Raw genomic sequence first — 18,798 nt, 5'->3', positions numbered from 1 at the left:
CTTGCCAATATAGATACTATTTCTCCAGTGGGAATTGTTAGAGATGTTGAAGTCTTGTGTGGAAAAACCAAATATCCCGCTGATTTTCTTGTTCTTGGTTCTCCACAAGATAGCTTTTGTCCCATTATATTTGGTAGGCCCTTCTTGAATACTGTTAATGCTAAGATAGACTGCGAAAAGAATGTTGTTACTATTGGCTTGGATGATATGGTTCATGAGTTTAATTTCTCTAAATTTAGTAAGCAACATCGTGAGGAGGAATTGCCTAGTAAGGATGAAATTATTGGTCTTGCTTCCATTGCTGTACCTCCTAGTGATCCTTTAGAACAGTATCTGTTAGACCATGAAAATGATATGTTCATGAATGAAAGAAGGGAAATAGATGAAGTATTCTTTAAACAAGAACCTATTCTGCAACACAATTTGCATGTTGAAATCCTAGGGGATCCTCCTCCACCCAAGGGTGATCCCGTGTTTGAGCTTAAACCATTGCCTGATAATCTCAAATATGCTTATCTTGATGAAAAGAAAATATATCATGTTATTATTAGCGCTAACGTTTCAGAGCATGAAGAAGAAAGATTATTGAAAACTCTAAAGAAGCACCGTGCAGCTATTGGATATACACTTGATGATCTTAAGGGCATTAGTCCCACTCTATGTCAACATAAAATAAATTTGGAAGCGGATGCCAAACCAGTTTGTGATCCTCAACGACGTTTGAATCCTAAAATGAAAGAAGTGGTAAGAAAAGAAATACTCAAGCTTCTGGAGGTAGGTATAATTTATCCCGTTGCTAATAGTCAGTGGGTAAGTCCTGTCCATTGTGTCCCTAAGAAGGGAGGCATTACTGTTGTCCCTAATGATAAAGATGAGTTGATTCCGCAAAGAATTATCACAGGTTATAGGATGGTAATTGATTTCCGTAAGTTAAATAAGGCTACTAAAAAAGATCATTACCCCTTACCTTTTATTGATCAAATGCTAGAAAGATTATGCAAACTCTAGATGGTTATTCTGGTTTCTCTCAAATACCTGTGTCAGCTAAAGATCAACCAAAGACTACTTTTACTTGCCCTTTTGGTACTTTTGCTTATAGACGTATGCCTTTTGGTTTATGTAATGCACCTGCTACCTTTCAAAGATGCATGATGGCTATATTCTCTGACTTTTGCGAGAAAATTTGTGAGGTTTTCATGGATGACTTTTCCGTCTATGGTTCCTCTTTTGATGATTTCTTAAGCAATCTTGATCGAGTTTTGCAGACATGTGAAGAAACTAATCTTGTCTTGAATTGGGAAAAGTACCACTTTATGGTTAATGAAGGTATTGTCTTGGGGCACAAAGTTTCTGAAAGAGGTATTGAAGTTGATAAGGCCAAGGTTGATGCTATTGAAAAGATGCCATGTCCCAAGGACATCAAAGGTATAAGAAGTTTCCTTGGTCATGCCGGATTTTATAGGAGGTTCATTAAGGACTTCTCAAAAATCTCTCGGCCTCTGACTAATTTATTACAAAAAGATGTATCGTTTGTCTTTGATGATGATTGTGTAGAAGCATTTGAAATACTTAAGAAAGCATTAGTCTTTGCACCTGTTGTTCAGCCACCTGATTGGAATTTACCCTTTGAAATTATGTGTGATGCTAGTGATTATGCTGTAGGTGTTGTTCTAGGGCAAATAGTTGATAAGAAATTAAATGTTATCCATTATGCTAGTAAGACTCTAGACAATGCTCAAAGAAATTATGCTACTACCGAAAAGGAACTTTTAGCAGTTGTATTTGCCTGTGATAAATTCAGACCCTATATTGTTGATTCTAAAGTAACTATTCACACTGATCATGCTGCTATTAAATATCTTATGGAAAAGAAGGATGCAAAACCTAGACTTATTAGATGGGTTCTCCTGCTTCAAGAATTTGATTTACATATTGTTGATAGAAAGGGAGCTGAGAACCCCGTTGCAGACAACTTGTCTAGGTTAGAGAATGTTCTTGATGACCCACTACCTATTGATGATAGCTTCCCTGATGAGCAATTAAATGTCATAAGCACTTCTCGTAGCACTCCATGGTATGCTGATTATGCTAATTATATTGTCGCTAAATTTATCCCACCTAGCTTCACATACCAACAAAAGAAAAAGTTTTTCTATGACTTGCGACATTACTTTTGGGATGACCCACATCTTTATAAAGAAGGAGTAGATGGTGTCATTAGACGTTGTGTACCTGAGAATGAACAGGAACAGATCCTACGCAAGTGTCACTCTGAAGCTTATGGAGGACACCATGCTGGAGATAGAACTGCACATAAGGTATTGCAATCTGGTTTTTATTGGCCTACTCTCTTCAAGGATGCCCGTAAGTTTGTTTTGTCTTGCGATGAATGTCAAAGGATTGGTAATATTAGTAGACGTCAAGAAATACCTATGAATTATTCACTTGTTATTGAACCATTTGATGTTTGGGGCTTTGATTATATGGGACCTTTTCCTGCCTCTAATGGATATACTCATATTTTAGTTATTGTTGATTATGTTACTAAGTGGGTAGAAGCTATTCCAACTAGTAGTGCTGATCATAACACTTCTATTAAAATGCTTAAGGAAGTTATTTTTCCGAGGTTTGGAGTCCCTAGATATTTAATGACTGATGGTGGTTCACACTTTATTCATGGTGCTTTCCATAAGATGCTTGCTAAATATGACGTTAATCATAGGATTGCATCTCCTTATCACCCGCAGTCTAGTGGTCAAGTAGAGTTGAGCAATAGAGAACTCAAATTAATTTAACAAAAGACTATTAATAGGTCTAGAAAGAATTGGTCCAAGAAACTTGATGATGCATTATGGGCCTACAGAACTGCATATAAAAATCCTATGGGTATGTCTCCGTATAAAATGGTGTATGGGAAAGCTTGTCACTTACCTCTCGAACTAGAACATAAGGCATACTGGGCTATTAAAGAGCTCAACTATGATTTCAAACTCGCCGGTGAGAAGAGGTTATTTGATATTATCTCACTTGATGAATGGAGAGTCCAAGCTTATCAAAATGCCAAGTTGTTTAAAGAAAAGGTTAAAAGATGGCATGACAAAAGGATACAAAAGCGTGAGTTTAATGTAGGTGATTATGTATTTCTATACAACTCTCGTTTAAGATTTTTTGCAGGAAAACTTCTCTCTAAATGGGAAGGTCCCTACGTTATCGAGGAGGTCTATCGTTCCGGTGCCATAAAAATCAACAACTTCACAGGCACAAATCCGAAGGTGGTAAACGGTCAAAGGATCAAACACTATATCTCAGGTAATCCTATAAATGTTGAAACCAATATTATTAAAACCGTAACCCCGGAGGAATACATAAAGGAGACTTTCCAGAATGTTCCAGACTCCAAAAAGGAATAGGTATGTGGTACGGTAAGTAAACCGACTCCAAAACAATTTTTAAGGCAATATTTCTCCGTTTTGGAATATTTAGAAAAATAGAAAAATAAGTAGCAGTCCGGGGAGGACACGAGGCCTCCACGAGGGTGGAGGGCGCGCCCTACCCCCCTGGGCGTGCCCCCTACCTCATGAGCACCTCGTGTGCCCTCCGGACTCCGTTTCCTTGCACGATATGTATTTTGGTCGGTAAAAATTCATTATATATACTCCCGAAGGTTTTGACTCTCGTATCACGCAAATCTCCCCTGTTCTTGTTTCGAGCTGTTTTCTGACAGGTCTAGATCATCATGACGGCCCCAAGTGCTTCCAAGGACAAGTTCTTCGAGAAGGTGATCAACCCTTACCTCGCGGAGGTGCGGCGACACCCTCAAACCATTGAGATGCGTGATGGGTTGCTGCACATCCGCGATGTTGAGGGACCAAAGGGAACCGGAAGCATGGAGTTGAGGCTCGAAGCAATGGAGCAACAAGTTTTCAAATGTCAGGGGATGGTGGAGCGTGGAATCATAGCTAGCCACAAGATGCTCGCGGAGTTCACCAACAACTAGAAGCCGGACGCTAAGAACACCGAGGAGGCCATCTTTAAGCTACAAGAGAAGATCGAGCACCTCCAAGCCCAAATTTATGATCTGCAAAATCAAAATTCTGTGTATGAATATAGATTCAAAAGGATGAGTTTGGCTGCAGATTTGAGGATTCCGGAGACTCGATCGTCCTTCTATGATGGTGAGCCTATGCCATGGAAGTTGGACGACAGGCCTGCATCATCAACAATACCTCCACCACCAACAACAAAGAAGGAGACATAATCACATGGGTATGGGCACTCCCCTTGGCAACTGCCAAGCTTGGGGGAGGTGCCCTGGTATCGTATCACCATCACAACTCCTATCTTTACCGTATTTCTTAGTTCGATCCTATTAGTAGTATCTTGATTTAGTAGAATAAAGTCATGGCATGATCTAGTTTTGAGTTTTGCTTTATGATCCTTCTTTGTAATCGAGCCCGTGAGCTATATAATAAAGATTAGTGTTGAGTCAAGGGCTTGAGTATTTTGCCATGATCTTGGGTGATTAGAAGAAAAAGAATAAAAAGAATCGAAGAGTTCATATTGATCTTAGTGAAAGTAATGACTCCACATAGAGAGAGTATGATGATTAAAAATTGTTGGGAGTTGGCAAATATAGCTTTGGTCATCGTTGCAATTAATAGGAAGTAATAAGGAAAGAGAGGTTTCACATATAGATATATTATAATTGACATCTTTTATGATTGGGAGCACACATTAAAATATGACATGCTAAAAGAGTTGAAGTTGGACAAGGAAGATAACATAATGAGTTGTGTTTTCTTACATCCGAGATAAAGTAAGTTGTCATGGATCCTCTACCGTGTTGAGCTTGCCTTTCCCCCTCATGCTAGCCAAATTCTTAGCACCAAGTAGAAATACTACTTGTGCTTCCAAATACCCTTAAACCAGTTTTGCCATGAGAGTCCACCATATCTACCTATGGATTGAATAAGATCCTTCAAGTAAGTTGTCATCGGTGCAAGCAATAAAAATTGCTCTCTAAATATGCATGACTTATTAGTGCAGAGAAATAAGCTTTGTATGAACTTGTTGTGGACGCAATAAAAGCGACGGACTGCATAATAAAGGTTCACATGCAAGGGGAAATATAAAGTGACGTTCTTTTGCATTAAGATTTTGTGCATCAACCCTAAACGCGCATGACAACCTCTGCTTCCCTCTGCTAAGGGCCTATCTTTTATTATTATCCTCTACCTTATACAAGAGTCACGGTGATCCTCACCTTTCCTTTTTCATTTTATCCTTTGGCAAGCTCAGCATGTTGGAAAGAGTATGATATACATATCTAATTGGATGTGGGGGAGCATGAATTATTATTGTTGATATTACCCTTGAGGTAAAAGGTTGTGGGGCAAAACTATAAGCCCCTATCTTTCTCTGTGTCCTATTAAAATTCTGTAACCACAAGTATCGCATGAGTGCTAGCAATTATGAAGGACTAAATGATAGTTGAGTATGTGGACTTGCTTCTAAGCTCTGACATAGACTCTTTCCAATGTTATGATAAATTGCAATTGCTTCGATGACTGAGATTATAATTGTTAGTGCCCAATAAGGTTTCTGATTAATGCTTTGGCTTTGTGAAAAGATCATCACTTGAACATGAGTAATCATATGACAAAATCTATTTATGTTGCTGTTATGAAATAATCATGATGCCTTCATGTCTGTATTTTGTTTTTATCGATGCCTCTACCTCTAAACATGAGGACATATTTATTGTTATCGGCTTTTCGCTAGAGGACAAGCGAGGTCTAAGCTTGGGGGAGTTGATACGTCCATTTTGCATCATGCTTTTATGACATTATTTATTGCATTATGGGTTGTTATTTCACGTTATGTCACGATACTTATGGCTATTCTCTCTTATTTTACAAGGTTTACATGAAGAGGGAGAATGCCGGCAGCTGGAATTCTGGGCTGGAAAAGGAGCAAATATTGGAGGCCTATTCTACGCAACTCCAAAAGTCCTGAAACTCCATGGAATCCCTTGAAATAAATAAAGAAAAATCGTCGCCAAAGATGAAGGCCAGGGGGCCCACACCCTGCTCACGAGGGTGGGGGCGCCCCCCCCCCCCCTGGGCGCGCCCCCTACCTCGTGGGCCCCCTGGTGGCTCTATGACGCCCATCTTCTCCTATATGAAGTCTTTCGATGAGAAAAAAATAGGAAGAAACCTTTCGGGACGAGACTCAGCCGCCACGAGGCGGAACCTTGGCGGAACCAATCTAGGGCTCTGGCGGAGCTGTTCTGCCGGGGACACTTCCCTCCAGGAGGGGGAAATCATCACCATCGTCATCACCAATGCTCCTCTCATCAGGAGAGGGCAATCTTCATCAACATCTTCACCAGCACCATCTCATCTCCAAACCCTAGTTCATCTCTTGTATCTAATTCTTGTCTCCAAGTCCGGGATTGGTGCTAGTAGGTTGCTAGTAGTGTTGATTACTCCTTGTAGTTGATGCTAGTTGGTTTATTTGGTGGAAGATCATATGTTCAGATCCTTTATGCACATTATTACCCCTCTGATTATTAACATGAATATGCTTTGTGAGTAATTATGTTCGTTCCTGAGGACAAGGGAGAAGTCTTGCTATTAGTAGTCATGTGAATTTGGTATTCGTTCGATATTTTGATGAGATGTATGTTGTCTAACCTCTAGTGGTGTTATGTGAACGTCGACTACATAACACTTCACCATTATTTGGGCCTAGAGGAAGGCATTGGGAAGTAATAAGTAGATGATGGATTGCTAGAGTGACAGAAGCTTAAACCCTAGTTTATGCGTTGCTTCGTAAGGGGCTGATTTGGATCCATATGTTTCATGCTATGGTTAGGTTTACCTTAATACTTTTGTTGTAGTTGCGGATGCTTGCAATAGAGGTTAATCATAAGTGGGATGCTTGTCCAAGTAAGGGCGGTACCCAAGCACCGGTCCACCCACATATCAAATTATCAAAGTACCGAACGCGAATCATATGAGCGTGATGAAAATTAGCTTGACGATATTCCCATGTGTCCTCGGGAGCGCTTTTCCTATCATAAGAGTTTGTCCAGGCTTGTCCTTTGCTACAAAAAGGGTTGGGCCACCTTGCTGCACCTTATTTACTTTTGTTACTTGTTGCTCGTTACAATTTATCTTATCACAAAACTATCTGTTACCACTTATTTCAGTACTTGCAGAGAATACCTTGCTGAAAACCGCTTATCATTTCCTTCTGCTCCTCGTTGGGTTCGACACTCTTACTTATCGAAAGGACTACGATAGATCCCCTATACTTGTGGGTCATCACTTATCATGGGCTAAGTTGGGACACCCCTGCAGGGTATTATCTTTCGAAAGTCGTGCCCGCGGTTATGTGGCAGATGGGAATTTGTTAATGTCCGGTTGTAGATAACTTGACACCAGATCCGAATTAAAACGCATCAACCGCGTGTGTAGCCGTGATGGTCTCTTTTCGGCGGAGTCCGGGAAGTGAACATGGTTTTTGGGTTATGCTTGACGTAAGTAGGAGTTCAGGATCACCTCTTGATCATTGCTAGCTTCACGACCGTTCCTTTGCTTCTCTTCTCACTCTTATTTGCGTATGTTAGCCACCATATCTTGCTTAGTCGCTGCTGCAACCTCACCACTTTACCCCTTCCTTTCCCATTAAGATTTGCTAGTCTTGATACCCATGGTAATGGGATTGCTGAGTGCTTGTGGCTCACAGATTACTACAACAATAGTTGCAGGTACAGGTTATGCGATGATCTTGATGCGAGAGCGATGTTTGCTTGTTTTGGAGTTCTTCTTCTGCTTCTTCTTCGATCAGGGGATAGGTTCCAGGTCGGCAGCCTGGGCTAGCAGGGTGGATGTCGTTTGAGTTTCTGTTTGTGTTTCATCCATAGTCGGATGTTGCTCTTATGTAAGATGAAGTCGTATTCGTGTGGCATTGTATGCCTTTTGGTATGTATCCCCATCTATTATGTAATGTTGATGTAATGATATCTACCTTGCAAAAGCGTTTTAATATGCGGTTCTATCCTTGGTGGAACCTTCGAGTTTCTTTAGGATCGTATCGCATATTGGGCGTGACATACGCATAGACCTAGCTCGGATGCCACTGTTGGGGAACATAGTAATTCAAAAAAAATCCTACAATCACGCAAGATCTATCTAGCAGATGCATAGAAATGAGACGGGAGAGTATGTCCATGTACCCTCGTAGAAAGAAAGTGTAAGTGTTTAGTAACTCGGTTGATGTAGTCGAATGTCTTCATGATCCAACCGATCCAAGTACAGAACGTACGACACCTTCGTGCTCAGCACACGTTCAGCTCGATGACGTCCCTCGTGCTCTTGATCCAGTTGAGGACGAGGGAGAGTTTCGTCAGCATGACGGTGTGGCGACGGTGATGATGAAGTTACTAGCGCGCAGCTTCGCCTAAGCACTACAACGATATGACCGAGGTGTTAAACTGTGGAGGGGGCACCACACACGACTAAGAGATTGTCTATTGTGCTTTGGGGTGCCCCCTGCCCACATATATAAAGGAGGGAGGGAGGAGGCGGCCGGCCTAGAGGGTCGCGCCAAAGGGGGAGTCCTACTAGGACTCCTAGTAGGAGCCCCCTTTCCTTTCCGGAGTAGGAGAAGGGGGAGGGGAAAGAGAGAGGGAGAAGGAAAGGGGGGTTGTGCTGTTACGGACCGTCCTAGCCTACCAGATCTGGGGGGAGAAGAGAAGGGAAGGAGAAGGAGTAGGTGAGGCGGGAGGAAGGGGATAAGCGAGGAGGAAGATCAGCTTCTCTCCGGTCCGATTAATTGTCTCATTCCATGCCTTACAACTGGGCCAACCTGCCCCTTTAATACACAACCCACGCACACCTAGTCCACTTGGCTCGCCTCTTGTTCACCCAGGCCCACCTTCTCTTGCTCCTGGTCGCTGACTGCGGGGGCCACTGTCTCGTCCTGCCCGTTGGGCCTGCTGGCCTGCTCCACCATTACAGTCTCCCCCCCCCCCTTGTATGCCGGCTTGTCCCCAAGCCGGCGCTGCTGGAAAACAGCGTCGTAGCTCCGCTGGATCTTCCCAGGTCATCATGGATGCCGGTAGACCGCTCCTGAGCACATGCACACGCCTTGCGGTGTTCTCTGCTCCACCGTACTGATCTTCGAGTATACTGCAAGGAACATGTAAGGCTTGGAGGGTAGCATTATCAGGCAGAAGCAAACCTGCGATGGGAACATCCACCCCAATTGCTTGTTTGAGTTGCGATACATGCACCACATTGTGTATCTTGCTGTCGACTGGCAGTTGCAGTTTGTAAGCCACGGCTCCGACGCGTCCAATGATCTTGTATGGCCCGTAGTATCTGAAAGAAAGCTTCTGGTACGGCCGTTGCGCCAGGGATGTCTGAATATATGGTTGCAAGTGCAAGTACACGGAATCTCCGATAGCAAACTGCCTGTCTGTCCTGTGCTTGTCAGCTTGCTTCTTCATTCTGTCTTGAGCTTGCTTTAGGTGTTGCTGTAGCAGCTCGTGCACGATCTCCCGTTCCTTTAGCCATGCCGCCAGGTCCGGCACATTGCATTCCTCCACTTGGATTACTCCGAACTCGCGAGGCAAGTGTTCGTAGATGACTTCGAACGGTGTACGCCCCAGGGCTGAGTGGAAGCAGGTGTTGTACCAATATTCAGCAAGGAAGAGCCACTTGAACCAATTCCTTGGGCACGCATGCACGGCGCACCGAAGGTAAGTTTCGACACACTGGTTCACGCGCTTGGTTTGTCCATCCGTTTGAGGGTGGTAGGATGAACTGAGCCGCAGCTGTGTCTGAGATAGTCTGAAGAGCTCTTGCCAAACGTTGCTGGTGAAGATGCGATCACGGTCGGAGATGATGGCCATTGGTAAGCCGTGCAGCTTGTAGATATTGTGCATGAACAGAGTTGCCACCTGCAGAGCTGTGAAGGGATGTTTGAGCGGCAGGAAGTGAGCGTACTTGGAGAACTTGGTGACGACGACGAGGATCACGTCGAAGCCGCCTGAAGGTGGTAATCCTTCGATGAAATCAAGCGAAATCACTGCCCAAGGTTTCTTCGGGATCAGCAATGGTTGCAGCAGCCCCACTGGCAATTTGCGCCCAGTCTTTGCTTGCTGGCAGGTTGGGCAGGAGCGGACGAAGGATTTGATCATCTCTTTCATTCCTTTCCAGGAAAAGAGCCGCCGAATTCGATTGTAGGTGGCATGGAAGCCCGAGTGCCCTCCCACTGCGCTGTCATGAAGCGATCTAATGATAGACTATTGCGTGCCCTTGTCCTCTGCAATCCAGACGCGGTCGTGATCGCGAATAATCCCTTCTTTTAAGGTGAATCCCATTTCAGCGTTCGGATCGACTGCCAACTGTGCAAGCTTCTGCCGCGCGACTGGGTCCTGCTGGTAGCCGGCGGCGATCGCTTCTAGCCATGCTGGTCAACAAACAGAGACTGCGCTCAGTTCTCCAGTCTGCTCATGCCAGCGTCGCGATAGCGCATCGGCCGCTCGATTCAAGGGTCCCGCCTTGTATTGGATGCGGAACTACAGCCCAACCAACTTGGTGAAAGCCCGCTGCTGACTCGGTGTATTCAAACGCTGATCGGTGAGGTTGAGCAAGCTTTTTTGGTCAGTGCGGATTAGGAATTCAGCATGCTGGAGATATGGTCGCCAATGGTCGATCGCGAGTAGTAGTGCCAGACATTCCTTCTCGTAGGCTGAAAGACCGAGGTTCCGCGGACAGAGTGCCTTGCTCAGATAAGCTACTGGGTGTGCGTCTTGCATTAGAACTACTCCCACTCCTGTAGCGCTCGCGTCCGGTCTCCACGACAAACTGTTTTGAAAAATCCGGCAATGACAGCACTGGGGCTCTGATCAAGGCTTGTTTGAGAGCTTGAAATGCTTCCTCAGTGACATTTGTCCACACAAACAAGGAGTTTTTGCGAAGTAAATCAGTCAGTGGTCGGCTGATGACTCTGAAATTCCGCACAAACTTGCGATAGTACCCTGCAAGCCCCAGGAACCCACGTAACTCCTTCACTGATGTTGGCTGTGGCCATGTTGCTACATCTTGGATTTTGTCCGGCAGTGTAGAGACACCAACTTCGCTGATTTGATGTCCCAGATACGAAATGTTGTTCTGCGCAAACGTGCACTTGGAGAGCTTAGCGCGCAGGTCATTGGCTTGCAGAATTGAGAGGACCTGACCCGGCAAAAGGATGTGAGCAGAGAGGGTGGCTGAATGCATCAGTATGTCGTCCATGAAGACCAAGACTCATTTGCGTAGCAGCGGTCCAAACACCGTGTTCATGCCTCCTTGGAACGTGGCTGGTCCACCTGTTACCCCGCACGGCAGTACCTGAAACTGGTAGTGTCCCTGGTGAGTTTTAAACGCTGTTTTTTCCTCATCTTCTGGTTGCAGCCTGATTTGATGGTATCCCGCACGAAGGTCGAGCTTGGAAAACCACTTGGAACTGGCTAGTTTATCGAGCAATTCATCGATGACCGGTAGAGGGTATGTATTTTTGACTGTGATGGCGTTCAGGTGCCTGAAATCGACGCAAAATCGCCACGTCAAATCCTTATTTTTGACTAGCAACACTGGTGATGAAAAGGGGCTAACGCTCGGAGTGATTAAGCCCGCCTTAAGCATCTCTTGGACTTGAGTCTTGATCTCTGCCTTCTGTTCTGGGGTGCATCGGTATGGCCGTATATTGACTGGTTTGGTTCCCGGCAACAGAGTGATGGAGTGATCCCACTCTTGATGCTTGGGCAGCCCTGTGGGTTCTTGGAAGACCACCTGAAATTCATCTAGGACTACTTGGACCTCTACTGGTATCTTCACCTTGTCACCTTCTTCTGGCACAATTGCACACACTGTCACAAAATGCAGAATATCTCCTTCGGCCTCCATTGCCTTGAGCTGTGTAGCTAACACTTCAGGAACTGGCTGTAGGCGTGATTGGATCCCTGTCAAAACAATATCTCTGCCCTTATGGTTGAACTGAAGTGTTTTGTGAGTCCAATCTACCCACATAGGTCCACATTGTTCCAACCAATCCATCCCGACGATCATATCATAGCACCCTAACAGCAATACTCGCAGATCTGACTGAAACACTTATCCCTGCGTCCTCCACTCGCATTGTGGTAGCAGTCCTGTGCACGATAAGGTACCACCATCTGCTATTTTCACTGGTACTGCCGCCATTGGTTGTACTGTCACTTGCATCCTTGCCACACTTTGCTCGTTGATAAAACTATGAGACCTGCCTGAGTCGACCAGGATCAACATCTCCATGCCCGCCACTCGTCCCAACAAGCGGACCATACGCGGTGTTGTCTCTCCTGTCGTTGCGAGTTTGGAAATGGACATCAGCACTTCTTCCTGTTCTTCCTCATCCTGCTGCTGCACAGGATATTCTGCTTGAAGTAGCTCGAGCAATTCTTTGATGATGTGGAGCTGTACAGTGGGAGCGCATTGGTGGCCGGCTCCCCACCGTTCCCCACATTTAAAGCATAGGCCTCGAGCTCGTTGGTAGTTCCGGAGAGCAGCGACTCGGTTGTCACCGTGCGCCCCGTAATCTTGGGGATGAGCAGCTTCCTGTCCTCTCCGGTCTTCCGCGGCCGCAGGTGGCCCAGAAACGGGTCGCACCAGTGGAACACCCACTGGTAATGCTGGGCGTGGTGGTGCGCGAGCATCAGGCCGTATGTACTCTCTTCGTGGTAGGGCCTCCGTGAGCTCCTCCTGCATTGATGCCAAAGAAAATGCAGAGTCCAAATTCTTCGGCTGATGTAACACCACACCCACACGAATTTCATGCTTCAACCCTTCTAAGAACTGAGTAGTAAAAAATACTGGATCAAATGCAGAATTGTGCGCTAAGAGCTGGTGCATGAGCTCTTCGAGTCATGTATTCTACTACTGTCCCTGTCTGTCTAAGTGTACGAATTCTGCTCACGCCCAAATTCGTCGCACAGGGCTGCGCACAGACCTTCCCAGGACATCAGTGTGTCTGTTGCCTTGCGCATCTGCAGCCAGCGAGCCGCGGCACCCGCAAAATGTAGAGTAGCAACCCTAACCCACATGCTTGAGTGTACTCCATACACATCAAAGTACTTCTCACAACGAGTGCACCAGAATTGGGGATTTTCTCCATCAAACACTGGAAAATCTAGTCTGGGAAGGGACCAACTATGGGAATTGGTGTGAGCTGTGTGCGGATCGAAAACCACTACTGAATTATCTGAATTAGTCACGAGGGCACGAGATCCAGCCAAGGACGTACCCTTGACCGGAGGCGGCAACTGGGTGGTGACCATCCCGTATGCCCGCCCTCCGGTGTCGTCGACCTTGCGTGGCCACCGGGCCCGTGGTCGCTCGCATCGGCCTTGTCACCAGGCGCGGCCGCTGGGCGAACCACCGCGTCCTCCTCCGGGATCGGATCCAGAGGCGCCAGCGCGGGGTGCACGGCGATCCGCCCCACTTGCGTTCGCAACTCATCGAGTTGCTGTTGGAGATGGGTCACCGCCGGTCGCCAGAGCTCGAGGGAGGTCTGGATCGCCTCGAGACGGGCCTCATTGGCTGCCCTCCCATTGTTGACCGCCTTGGCCAGGGCGGCGATCTGCTCCTCCATGAGCTCCGCCTGCTTGACTTGTTTGGTGATGTAGCGGCGTTTTGGGTGTGCGGTCTCCAGCGCTCTCTGACCTCTGATACCAGATGTTACGGACCGTCCTAGCCTACCAGATCTGGGGGGAGAATAGAAGGGAAGGAGAAGGAGTAGGTGAGGCGAGAGGAAGGGGATAAGCGAGGAGGAAGATCAACTTCTCTCCGGTCCGATTAATTGTCTCATTCCATGCCTTACAACTGGGCCAACCTGCCCCTTTAATACACAACCCACGCACGCCTAGTCCACTTGGCTCGCCTCTTGTTCACCCGGGCCCACCTTCTCTTGCTCCTGGTCGCTGACCGCGGGGGGGGCACTATCTCGTCCTGCCCGTTGGGCCTGCTGGCCTGCTCCACCGTTACACGTGCCCCCTCCCCTAGTCCAATTCGGTTTGGCTAGGGGGCGCGTGCCACCTCCTGGCCGCCGACCTCCTCTTCCCACTAAGGCCCATGAAGGCCCAATACTATCCCAGGGGGGGAGAGGGGCTTCGGTAACCTTTCCAGTACTCCGGAAAATGCTCGAACCTTTCTGAAACCTTTCCGGTGTCCGAACATAACCTTCTGATATATCAATATTTATGTCTCGACCATTTCGGGACTCCTTGTCATGTCCGTGACCTCATTCAGGACTCCGAACAAACTTCGGTCATCAAAATCACATAACTCATAATACATATCGTCATCGAATGTTAACCGTGCGGACCCTACGAGTTCGAGAACTATGTAGACATGATTGAGACACATCTTCGATCAATAACCAATAGCGGAACTTGGATGCTCATATTGGCTCCTACATATTCTACGAAGATCTTTATCGGTCAAACCACAAGAACATACATTGTTCCTTTTGTCATCGGTATGTTACTTGCCCGAGATTCAATCGTCGGTATCATCATATCTAGTTCAATCTCGTTACAGGCAAGTCTCTTTACTCGTTCCGTAATGCTTCATCCTGCAACTAACTCATTAGTCACATTGCTTGCAAGGCTTATAGTGATGAGCATTACCGAGAGGGCCCAGAGATACCTCTCCGATACACGGAATGACAATTCAAGCATGAGTAATAAACATTTATCATGATATAAGGAAATATAAATAACAACTTTATTATTGCCACTAGGGCATATTTCCTTCAGAATGCTCTCGGCGATTGCCAACTCTTCGGCCGTGCGTCGCCGAGCGTTGTTGGAGAAGCTTCGTTCGATTTGTGCAGTGACCGCCTGGAGCTGGGCGTGGGTGGCCTCGACATGGTCGTGGGCAGTCTCCATCAGGGCTAAGGCCGCCGCTGTGGAAGGGATAGCTGATGTGCCGCTCTCGCCAGTTGCTGTCCCCGAGGCAGATGTTGTTGCCGCCACCTGAGAAACAACAACAGCCGTTTGGGCTATCCTGGCCGCCCGGTCGCAGATTGCGGTCGTGCTCATGCACCTTGTTAGCACGCGCTTGGAGGCTGCGGTCGCGCTCTCGCCGTAGTGGACCGTCGAAGTTGCCCTCGTGACGCTGATCCACGTCCCCATCTTTCACCAGCGACGATTGAACAGTGAAATGATATTTGAGGAGCGAGCTAGTGTGCTTGACACAACGGCTGTGGACTGTAACCGATGCACCTTCTCGCGTAAGCCATAGGCGTACTATACTCCGACGATGCTCCAAGATATTTTCTACTGCATCTCACACGGTTAGTGATAATAAACTGTGTGCGATCTACTTGATTTTTCATCTTGAATTGAATTACATAATGGGGTCATAGCGGCAATGCTAGGTGTTTGAATTCCTAGAACCTTTATCTGCAGTGAACATGCAACTATGTGTGTCGTAAAAAATTAGAATTATTCATAATTCATTTGAACATTTTATACATTAAATTGGTTTTGTAGCATACATATTTTAAGTAAAAAATAAGGAAATTTGCCATGTAAATATTTAAAATGTCTATAAAAATAGCATAAATATTATTTTCTTCATAAAAAGAATGCCATGCCATTTACAGTAAAGTTACTACTGTATAGATAATGAAATTTGCCATGATCTTTATAATTAAATTTTTTTGTTCTTTATTTTCCTTGGCATAATTTAAAAATCACACATAGAAAATTATGATGATACAAAATAACAAAAATTGCGACGCCATTTAAAAAATTACTATGATCTCTATAACTTGTCGTGGTTGAATATATTTAAGTTGCCATGAAAACACAGATTTATTTGCCTTGGCGACAAAGGTTTTAGTTTTTTATGAGAATGATTCAAAACTAAAAGGTTAAAAAAATGATTGAGATTATAATTTCCCATGACATTACAAATAAAAATACCATCGTCTTCAACGTCAAAATAACATGATCTTACAAAAAAAGCCATGAACTGTATTTTCTTTGTTATAACAGAAAATTACACAGAGAAAAATGTCATGATCCAAACAATGTAAATGCCATGCCATCAGAACAATTACCATGGTATAGATAAAAAATTAACATGCTAAGAAAGGTGGCAGGTAATAAGTTACATAAAAATGGAGTAACCATCTTTTAAGTTGACATAAAAATATCTGCCATGTGAAAAGTTCTAAATTGCCGTGCGATCATCTCAAAATGTTTGTGGTGGCATGTATTGTAAGTATAATAATAGATTTTCCATGGTATTCTACAAAAAAAAATACCATTGTAAGTTCGATAAAAATGTCATGTATGTACAACACAATTGCCGTGGTGTTTTAAATAATGTGGACATGGTAGCCATAAGTAAAATGCTATGGTCAGAATAAAATATGTTTTCCATGATCAATATAATAAAATTCTCCTATTATACACATGGTCGAATATAGTAACATCACATGAAAGGCCATGGAATGGAGTATTTAAGGGCATAAACCCGCATAAAGCAATGGGTCGGGAAAAGAAACGGAAGGAGATGTCGGTCAATCTGGGGCGATCGATGGTAAATATACCCCTATGGTAAGAGCATCTACAGTCGGCTCAAACAGCCTCAAGTGCCCGGCTGGACGATCAGATCCCTGACTGGTAAAAAAGCGATCTAAACGGGCGCTTCGAAATGGGTCTCAACGGCTGGACTGACCGGCACCCCTCATATCTAGTCCGAAACTAAAGCGGATATTGGGTGGCCCGGACGCGTTCACCAGGTCGGTAAATGAGTGACAGTAGTAAATTAGTGGCCTCTATGGGAATTCGAAACCAAGACCTCTTGATATACCTAACGTACCACAACCAGTTGAGCTACCGGTCGTTGCAGTTTCTATAGCAGCGCTAAGCTTAAAGAACAAACCCGCAGCGAAGATCCAAAGTATATCTGAATTTAAAAAGCATTTTTTGTTGAAAAAACGAAGGGACCTGTGAAACACAAACAGACCGCTAATTTTGCAAACAAAATTTTAAAACTGAAATATTTCCGAAAATCAGGAACATTTTGTTTGAAACGGGAACATTTTTTAAAATTCCAACAAAGAATTTTAAAATGTAAACATATTTTGAAAAATGTGTAAACAATAACATTTTTTAAAATTTGTGAACAAAATTTGAAACTGAACAATTTCGAAACTCCTGAAAAAAATGAAAACATGCACATTTTATTAATTTGTGAACAGTTTTTCAAAACGGAACATGTTTAAAACTGCCCGACCATTTTTTGAAATTTTTGAATTTTTTTTGAAACTGAATAATTTCTAAACACCTGAAAAAATGAAAACATGCACATTTTTTAAAGTCCTGAAAAAAATGAAAACGTGCACATTTTTGAAAAAAAAGTAAAATGAGAACATTTCTTGAAATTGCGAACAATTTTCTGAAAATGCGAGCCTTTTTAGACAATAGGAACAAAATTGGAACCACGAACATTTCTTTCAAAACGCCAACATTTTTTGAATTTGTGAACAAATTTAGAAAACAAGAACTTTTTTTAAATGTGCAAACAAATTTGAAAAGGTGATTTTTTTTAAAATTCACGAAAAAATCATATTTCTGAACAAAAATTAAAAATATGTGTATTTTTCAAAATTTTGAAGTTCTAAAGTCTTTAGAATTTTCGAACATTTCTTGGTAAAAGCGAACAATTTTTCAAATTCTAAACTTTTTTGCAAATGCTGAACAAAATTTGAAAACAAGAACATTTTTCCCATATGTGAACAAAATTGAAGAAATTCAAACATTTATCTAATGTCTGAACCTTGATTGAAAAAGAAAAATAAACTTGAAAAAAAGAAGAACAAGAAATAAGAAAAGAAGTGAAAAGAAAAGGAAATAAGAGATAAAAGAAGAAAAACAGCAAATAAAAACGAAAAAGCGAAAAGGAAACGTAAAAAGGAAAAAAAAGGGGGTTCATAAACCTGCTGGAATATTCCCAAAATCGGAAAGAATCAGCTGGAACGTTTCCGAAAACCGGGAATCCTGAAAACACTATACGGGCCGGCCCAGCTGCAACTATCGCTGGATGGCCTGTGCGTTCCCCCGACATTTTGCCGCAACTAGCGGCAAATAGGGTTTTCCCAAGAACTGGATGCATTAGGGCATTTATAATGGTTGATAAGATAGTCTTATCTTAAGTCTTGCATGTGATTTAGAGATGACAACAAATTTGTCTACAATGGTTCATCTCTTAACCTTATCTTCAATAATTAGCAATTCTTAAAAATATGGTGAGACATATTGTGCTAAGAGATCACCTCTTGTCTTCTCTTAAATAAGAGAAGACAAGCCTTTTCTTATGAATTCTCTCTCCTCCACCTCATCATCTATCCTATGTGGCACTCCTAAGATAGCACCATTATACATGCCCTTAGCCTTTCACAAGGGTTCTCATCCGCTGTTGCAATCGATGTACCCAGGCCCACAAAGGTGTGGCCCGTCTGGGCTGGGCTGGTCTGAGATGGACCCTGCTTGGGCCTAATGTCTCTTCGAGTCTTTTCCGTTACGACTGTTTTTTCTCAAAAAAACAAAAGTCACTAGTATCACTAAACGGAGAACACTGTTCTAAAAAAAACTAAACAGAGAACACAAGGTGCATGTCACTGTCTGCTGTGTTCGTCAGAGCTCACAACAACTGTTAAAACGAGCCGATGTGGTTTGATTCACATCCCACT

Source organism: Triticum dicoccoides, chromosome 1B (genome assembly GCF_002162155.2).
Source record: "Triticum dicoccoides isolate Atlit2015 ecotype Zavitan chromosome 1B, WEW_v2.0, whole genome shotgun sequence".
Taxonomy (NCBI): Eukaryota; Viridiplantae; Streptophyta; class Magnoliopsida; order Poales; family Poaceae; genus Triticum; species Triticum dicoccoides.
Note: the sequence above shows the minus strand (reverse complement) of the source record.